Consider the following 9403-nt stretch of genomic DNA (forward strand, 5'->3'; position numbering starts at 1 on the left):
TGGAGTTTTTATTATAAAAAGATACTGAATTTTGTCAGAGGTTTTGTTCACATTAATTGAGATGATATATAATTCTTGTATTTGGTTCAGCTTATATACTATATTATACTTGTTGATATGTGCGTGTTGAACCAACCTTACACATTGGGAATGAAACCAACTTGATCATGGTGTATAATCTTTTTGAGGTATTGTTGGATTTGGTTTGCAGGTATTTTATTGAAGATTTTTGTGATCATGTCTGGAGATTGGTCTATAATTCTTTTTTTTGTTGTTGTTGTTGTTGCAGTCCTGACCAGTTTTGGAGATAGTGAGTTGCTATGATGAGTTTGGGAACATTCTTTCTATTTCTAGCTTGTGGAAAACTTTGAGGAATAGTGGTGTCAGTTTTTCATTAAAGATCTGGTAGAACTCAACAGTGAATCTGTCAGGTTCTGGGCTTTTCTTTGTCAGAAGACTATTACTGCTTTAATATTATTGTTTTTTATGGAACTATTAAGTAGTTTATATACTCTTCAATTTTGGTAGGTCAAATGTATTTAAAATGTATTCACTTCTATAATTTCTAGTTTGTTTGAATATAAGTTTTCAAAATAGACCCTCAAAATATTTGACATTTCACTGATATTTATTGTGATATCTGCATTCTCATATCTAATTTTATTTATTTGGCCCCTTTCCCTCCTCCTTATAATGAAATCAGCTAAGAGTTTATCTATCTTAATTACCTTTTCAAAGAAACAAATTTTTGTTTATCAAATGTTTGAATAGATTTTTAGTCTTTTATCTCATTTGATCCTAATCTTACTTATTTCTTGTTATCTGCTAGTTTTGAGTATAGCAAATTCTTGTATTTCTAGGAGCTATTTATTTGATATCACTCTGTCTTTTCATTTTTAGGTATGAGACCTGGACTCGAACTTGGTACCTGATGCTTTTGCTCATTCTGGTGCTCTAGCAACAGAGCCATGCCTTGAACCTCACTCTGTCTTTTTTTGATTTAGAAGTAGCGCATGACCTAGCCATTCCTCTTGTGGGCACACACTCAAAGGAGATGAAATACCCACATTCCCTTATCAATTGCAGTATTCTTCACAACATCCAGGATATAGAAATAAGTGTGCATTGACAAATGAATGGATTTTCATGAACAATATGAAATATTTACCCTTAAACTATGCAATCCAGCTATTTATTACAACATGGATAAACCAAGAAGACTAAATAAGTAAGTCAGGCACATAAAGGAAAATACCACATAATTTTACTTGTATGTGTTATATATTTGTGTGTATATATATGTGTGTATACTTATTTATATGTATAGGTATATATATATATATATATACACACACACACACATATATGTATATGGCTTCCAATAAGAAAAGGGTAATGCAAAGATATATAGATATATATATATATATATATGTCAAATGGGTTTAGAGATCAAATGTATGATATGAAGATGAAAGTTCATCAAAATTTATTGTATTAGCTTTTCTTTTTTTGTCGGTCATTGGGCTTGAACCCTGGGCCTGGACGCTGTCCATTAGCTCTTCAGCTCAAGGCTAGCACTCTACCACTTGAGCCACATTACCACTTCTGGTTTTCTGAGCAATTTATTGAAGATAAGAATTTCATGGAGTTTCCTGCCTGGGCTGGCTTTGAACCATGATCCTCAGATCTCAGCCTCCTGAATAGCTAGGATTACAGGTAGGATTACAGGCATGAGCCACCAGCTCCTGGCCTGTATTAGCTTTTCTTTAAGTAGATTTTCACTGCCCTTGTAAAGAAATGTACATGTAAGATGACAAATACATTAAATTGCTTTGCTATAATAACTATTTTACTATCATTATGTGTCTTGTAATGTCATATTGTAAACCTCAAATAAAAAGTTATTTTTAAAAGTAGTAGAAAGATGGGGTTGGAAGCATTAGCCTGAGGTAGGTACTGAGTTTGAGTCCTGGTCTTGGATCAAAAAAAAAAAAAAGAAAAGAAAAGTAGTAGAAAGTTTAGATGCTTTATTTGTTCTTTATTTTATTGTTCATTAATGCATCATATGATTTTTATAATAAATTCTTAACTTATTAAATAGATCATGAAATAAATACAGATTAAATTAAAGTTATTAATACATTAACTTATTAATGCATTCAGTAAATTGTTACTAGAATGTATATGTTTTCAGATGACAAGTTAAAGATGTTAATTGTCATCTGACAATACATAGCTAGAAAAAAGTGTGTGAGATCTTCTGCATTTGTTTTCTAATTACCCTGGTTGCTTGAATTCATTTTAAAGTTGTTTGAGGGAACACTAGGGAACTGGATTTCAATTTTTTACTTCAGGCACTGAGTTGGGTCTTTTCTCTGCCTCCCCTTCTCTCATGATAATAACATGCCTGAGCCAATGGGTTTCCTCTCTAGCTGCTGCTTGGCTTCAGCCAATGAGAAGGAGGAACAACAGTGAAGCGAGGGTATTTATTCTCCTGGTTAGTTCCTCCTCCCTCCTTTGTGTGGGCGTGGCTTTCACAGCTCTGCCCTTTCACAGACAATCATGATCACATGACGGTCTTCTTTTTTGTTCTTCAAATTCTTTATTGTGATTAAGTGATTACATAATTTCTCAAATTTCGCAGTATTGTGGGATAGTGATGCTTAATTAAAATCACAAACACATTCTAACTTTCATGGGGCAAATTGTCTGTCTTGGTCTCTAACATTTATGAGTTCTATGAACTTTGACAATGCAATTATTTCTTCCACATTGGGTGATATGTACATTTCTTTTGTTTTGCATAGCGTCAGCGGTCCCTCTTTCCCACTCGTTCCCTCCCTCCCATCGCTGCCATTGAATTGCTTAGTTCATTTTGATCAATGTCCAGTGCAGCTGATGGGTCCTGCTGTTCTATGTTTTTCCCTGATTCCTTCTAGTTCTGTGTTGTCCTTCTGGTTTCCCTCTGGTGTGCACATACTATATATATATGTATATATATATATATATATATATCATATATCATATAGGTGATCAGTAGCATGGGTTATTTAGTAGTGATTCGACCAGATGAGTGGAAGTCCTTTGCTTCTTTTTTCTTTTTTTTGTTGGTTGTGGGGCCTGAACTCTGTTCCTGGGTGCTGTCCCTCAGCTCTTCAGCTCAAAGTTAGCACTCTACCACTTGAGCTACAGTGCCACTTCTGGCTTTTTCTGCTTATGTGGTGCTGAGGAATCGAACCCAGGGCCTCATGCATGCAAGGCAAGCACTCTACCACTGAAGCACCTTCCCAGCCCAGTCCTTTGTTTCTTAAGCCTTGTTAATTTTGTCATATCACTTTATGTTTTGGATTTAGCATCCACTTATCAGGGCGCCCATGTACCGTTTGTCTCATTGCTCTTGGCTTACCTTGTTCAACATGATTTCTTCTAGCTCCTTCCATTTCCCTGCAAATGCCTTTCTAATGGCTGCATAATATTTCATTGTGTATAGATACCACAATTTTTGGATCCATTCATCTGTGGTGGGGCATCTGGGTTGTTTCCATATCCTGGCTATTGTGAACAGTGTTGCAGTGAACATGGAGGTGCACGTGTCCTTGTATACTGGTTCCTGCTGTTTGGGATAGATGCCTAGAAGTGGTATAACTGGGTCCTAGGGGAGGTCAATATTTGGCTTTCTGAGGACCCTCCAGATTGCTTTCCAAAGTGGTTGTATAAGTGTATACATGACATTCTTCTTTAAGTCCGTATCCTCTCCTTTTTCTTCTTTCTCAGTCTCCAGAGTCAAGTTGCAATAACTTTGTTTTAGAGACCACTCAATTCCTTGAGGTTTCCCTATGTAATTTTAAATAATTTTTTTACTTAATATTTCTTGAATTATCTGAGCATGCTGTCTTTTTCCTCCTGGAATGCTGAGTAGTAATCATTAATTAAACATGATATTAATGATATTTAATTCTCAGAGGACCAAGAAGGATAGATGATGTATGACATGTCCTCACCGTTCAGTGTGCAGTTTTGAATAAATACTCATTCTGGTTCTTACAAACCTTGTGATCTTGAACAGGCAAGCAAGGCCTTGGCTATAACTGTAGAAGAGATAGATGGCTCTTCCATTTTTCAGTTTAGAACCACAATTCCTTCCCTATATTTCCTCTAGGTATATTATATAATTGAAGATATTTCTAGGACACTTTCAAAAACCCTCTTTTCTTCTACTCTGGTTAACAGACAGATGATCATTGTCTCAGGGAAGGCCAGGATTTCTGAATAAATCACTATATCACTGAGATGGTGGATGAGTCTGAGAGAAGCCCAGATCAAGAGTGGAACTGAAAAGGTTCACTTCCCTTGGCCTGTTGGTAAACTGAGCTATGGGAGAATGGCGCAACCTAGATTCCATAGACAGATGGCAAGCTCCTTAGGAGCAAGGATTTCAGTTAATATTAGCAGTCTTACTATTTGCTAACAGGCGGATCCAATTAATACTTGTTGATAAGTAGTGTAGGCTCTGATGGCTCTAGGGAGTTCACTAAGCCATTTCTTCATTCTTCTGCTCCTAGAGCGCTCACAATAAAACAAAAGCTCTCCAATGTGAGGATAATCTTCTGAAGTTATTTACCCTTGAGTTTCAAACCTTTCTCTATTATTTAAATGCTTACAATAATAGTTTAAGCTCAATTTATTGGATAGAGATGAAAAATGAATGACAAGACCTTTATAACAAGCATTCTTATATTTGAAAGAGTTCTACTCTCTTCTAGTTTCTTTCTCTTCCTTGTCTTTTTGAAATAAATTATACCAATTTCTTAAGAATCCCAAAAAGTTCAAACCTCACAGAATTAGAATGTGATGAAATAACCTAAAGACATTTGAATTTATACTGCACTTGGATTAAAGACAACAGTTCACACACACACACATTTATCTCAGAGTTCAGTGAAAATGATCCAGAAGCTAGTCATCAGCAGTGGGGTGTCTTCTTGAATATACATCATTTGTTTTTAGTGGTGGTCAGGGAAACAGATGGCCAGAAAGAGAGGCAGTGAAAAAATTTTTTAATCCAACCCAATGATGGGTTTTAGAAGGTAATACAAAGAATTGTTGGTATGGGCTCATGCATGTAGGCAAGAAGATTGCATTCTCAAACCACAGGGCACTTGGTTCTATTTCCCACAGAGGGAGAGAGGAAAAATTAAGGCTAGAAAGAAAACAAATGTCAACTTGCTAATTCTCTGAGTAAAGCAGAATAGAAAAGAGCAGAGGAAAAATGGAGGCGGGGGAACCAACTGAGCAGAATCAGGGGCTTTTAGCATCTATCAGCAAAACAACTCAGGTTATGGAGAAGAATAACAGCCAGTGATTTCCTGGCTTTGGGTCTAGTTTAGGGCTTGAATTTATAATGTACTATGTGACTTTTTTTTTGTTTCTTTGTATGTTCTTCCCCCATGGTAAGCTCTGTTATTACTGTATTTGATCCCTGTGTCCTGTATCTTGTATATATATTTTTCTAATTTGGGGAGGGGGAGGGAAATAACAAAATGCTGAAACAAGGATACAGGATGACCCATTGTAACAGTGAGATGTACAAGATACTATGTTGAAAACAAATTTTACAACTTTGCTGGGGTAGGGGGGAGGGAGGAGTTGGGGAGGTGGGGAGGAAAGGGATGGTAGGGGAAAAACAAAGGAGGGAGTAACAATGCTCTGTAGGAAATGGACATATTACCTTGCTCATGTAACTGTAACCCCTCTGTACAGTATCTTTACAATAAAAGTATATATTAAAAAAACAAAACAAAAAAAAGAACCCCAATGAATTTTAAGGACTTTGCAGGTCAGATTAAAGGGGAAGAGTCCTTCCTAAAATAAAAAAGAAAAAAGAAAAAAAAAATGGTCTAAATGAATCTGGTCAATATCAGCTCCCAGCCAGCAGAGGGCAGCATTGTAAGATGGATCCTAGTGGTGGGCACCCAAGGCTCAGTGTCTTAGGCAATCGTTTAGGATATACTGTGATGTTGGCCTTCCACCTAAAGCCACACTGAAATGTGGACTGAATCTATATTGAAGTGAAAGGTGGTGCATTGTATTAACAATGGTCATTATACTTATGATAGCTTTGTGGATAGCTCTGGGTAGAAGACAAAGAAGGACCTAGGTGTCTGCTGAAACTGAGGCTTTTGCTTCCCCAAACATGAAGAGAACTTTTCCCAGGAGAGAGATGTTTTTAAACAGGAAAGCAAGAGAGAAAGGAAAGGAGAAAAAGAAATAACAGCTGACAGAATCAGCCAAGAGGCTGTGATCTACAAGGCAGAGGCCTGGTGATGTTCCACAAATAAGTTGTACAGGTTGTATATGGAACAAATTGAGCAGAAAAGGAGGGAACATCATTTTGCATCATTTATTATGACACTTATCCACCAGATGTCAGCAAAGCATCTCATTTCCCCCAAAGTCAGTATGTTAGAGACCATTTCTGGAGACAGGAGGGCTCAGAAACATCTGCAGTGAGGAGCAGCATGGCTGGCACAGCTCCGAGTTTTGCTCTTTTTCCATTTCACTGTTTAACATTTCTCCCTCTTCTACCTCAAAAAGAGAGGAAGAGAGATTAAAAGATTTCCCCAAGTTTTCTGTCCTTCATGAGCAGCCAGACCCAAATCTGTAACCAAACCAAACCAACCAAATTGAACATAACTTTGATCATATTCAAATAAATATGCAAATCTGCTTTAAGAGCTTTTTCCATGGGTCACTCACAATACAACATCAGGCTTCACTTTGGGTATTTATAGTATGTGTTCTGTAATTGTCTATGTACATGTCTGCTTTTCCTAGAAAACTACAAGCCTCTTTTAAATCAGTTTATATTTTATTTAAATTACCTATATATTTTATTGAAGGTGGCATTGCTCTTAGGTTTATAATGGAAAACACCAGTTACCTACATCATTCTTTCCTGTTCACTCAGCATGTACCATTTTCAACTCTTGCCAGTTTTTATAATTATCTGTCTGTCTGTCCGTCTGTCTGTCTATCTGTCACCCGCCAACTATCCATCCACTATTGTCTATCCATCATCTGCTATCTATCCACCATCTATCTATCTCTGTCATTTGCCATCTATCCATCATCTGTCATCTCTACCTGCAATCTATCTACCTATGTACTACCTTCCTTCCTTCTTTTCTTCCTTCCTTCCTTCCTTCCTTCCTTTTTTTCTGTCAATTATCTGCTATCTCTCTCTCTCTCTATCCATATATCCATCTATTCATATTTTAAATAATTGGTTTCAATGCCAACTTCTGATCTGTCAGGTTCAGATTTTTCATTGCCTTCTTGTAGTAAGTAGTTTAGTGTACAGTCAGAGTAGGTAATGCTAATTGCTATAGCAAACAACCTTCCTATAGTGGTAGTTTAATAGAAGAAGAGATTCTTCTCCATACATTTGAGGACTAATGTGCCCTCAACATTTTCATGCTAGTATCTTCAATATATGGCCTCCATATCTTCCTTGGAGAAGGAAGAGAGAATATAAGCTAAAATGTGAGAGAGGTTATGGGTGGCATGTAAATATATATATATATATATATGCATATGTATATATATATATTTTTTTTGCCCATATATATGCATATATATACTTTTATCCATAGTCCATTCTTTACATCTTAATCATAAGAAGGCAATCCATTTGCTGTGGAGCTGACACATAGTTTAGCTGTGCACCCAGGGTGGCAGGAAAGAGGTATTAGGCCAACTCTGAAGACATGTATAGCCACCTCTGTGTCTTTGTATGTATATGTTCTCAACCCTCAGCTCTAGTTCTCTCTATTTAACCTAAGGTGAGTACCTGATGATGGCCGAAGATGTACTGAATGTCTTCCTGAAGCAGGTGCTGTGCCATGTAATGACTCTCTTCCCTCTGCCCTTCACCGTATCTTTTTTATCTGGTGTGTGGTGGGGGATAGAGTGGCTGGGGCTGGAATGTGGAATGCCAGGAGTTTGAGCCTGGAGCCTAGAATTCTGGTTCTACTCTCACTTCTAACAACCTTTAAAGTCCTCTCATCACTAAGAATATGAATATTCTAAATTCATGTCTTGGTGACTATTTGATGAATCCTTTCAATTTGGAAGTAGTCCCAGAAAAGAACCTTGTAATCCCCTTTTTGGGAGTGGGGTCCCCCTACTTATGTTTTCTGTGAGACTTGATGGGAACAAACCCCTCTGGGTTTCCAGTGCTCTCATTCTTATTTTTCTCCAGAGATGAAGCTCCTGTTGTGTGGAAGTGTCGTCCCAGACTTTTGAGAAGCTGATCTAGTGTCTTTTTTTTGCGGGGGGGGCGGGGGGCGGTCCGGTCGTGGGGCCTGAACTCTGGGCCTGGGCCCTGTCCCTCAGCTCTTCAGCTCAAGGCTAGCGCTCTACCACTTGAGCCACAGTGCCACTTCCAGCTTTTTTCTTTTTGCTTATGTGGTGCTGAGGAATCGAACCCAGGGCCTCAGGCATGCAAGGCAAGTGCTCTACCACTGAGCCAACTTCCCAGCCCCTTGATCTAGTGTCTTCTAAGTAAGCTGCAAATCGTTTGGGCGTATCTGATGTGCCTTGTTTTGAGCTTCCTGAGGTTCAGTAGGAGTGAACTGCCTCAATCCTTTCTACTCTGGCATTTTGCATGCATGTTGCCTTGTTTATTCTTTTGTCTCATTCCTTTGACTGCTTTCTACTCTGAAATGTATTCACATCCCTCATCTGTTATTCCTTCTCTCCCATTTCCTCTCCTTTGCTCCATTCTTTCCATCTGTTGTATCTAACTTCTTTGTGCATATGAGGGAGAGAATGAGAGAAAGAGAAAGAGGGAGGAGAACATTTCATATTAGAAGACACGATGAGAAAAAACGGAGTAGCATATGATAGAAAAGTAGTTTGAGTGACCATTTTATGATGGTGAATCTGAGCATCACTCAAAGAAGGTGAAGGAAGGCAATTTAGACAGATGGAATAGCCAATGTAAAGTCCCTGAGGTGGATGCATGCCCATCCAGGCATCAGGAAGAGATTAGTAAGAGTAGGGAGGAGTGGGTGAGGAGAGAGGAGAAAAAGGAAACAGGCCAAGTGACATAGAGCCATCTGAGCCATTGAAGGGCTTGGACTGTGAGGAGTGGAGGAGTCTAGAAGTTTCCTGAGCTCAGGTGGACAGAATGTGAGTGGGGTTTTAATAGGATCCCCTGGTTGCGGAATGGAGCAGGGGTAGAAATAGGGAGAGCATTTAGGGGCTGCCTAAGGCCTGCAGATAATTGTGCCTCAGTGGAATGCTGGACTGCTGATTCACACACAGAGCCCATGTCCATGCTGGAGATAGCATTCTGGGCTTTCCTGAGGGATTGGCTCTGAGTGCAAGAGAAAAGGAGACA

The sequence above is a fragment of the Dipodomys spectabilis genome, unplaced genomic scaffold (assembly GCF_019054845.1).
Source record: "Dipodomys spectabilis isolate Male_0828 unplaced genomic scaffold, ASM1905484v1 ptg000597l, whole genome shotgun sequence".
Taxonomy (NCBI): Eukaryota; Metazoa; Chordata; class Mammalia; order Rodentia; family Heteromyidae; genus Dipodomys; species Dipodomys spectabilis.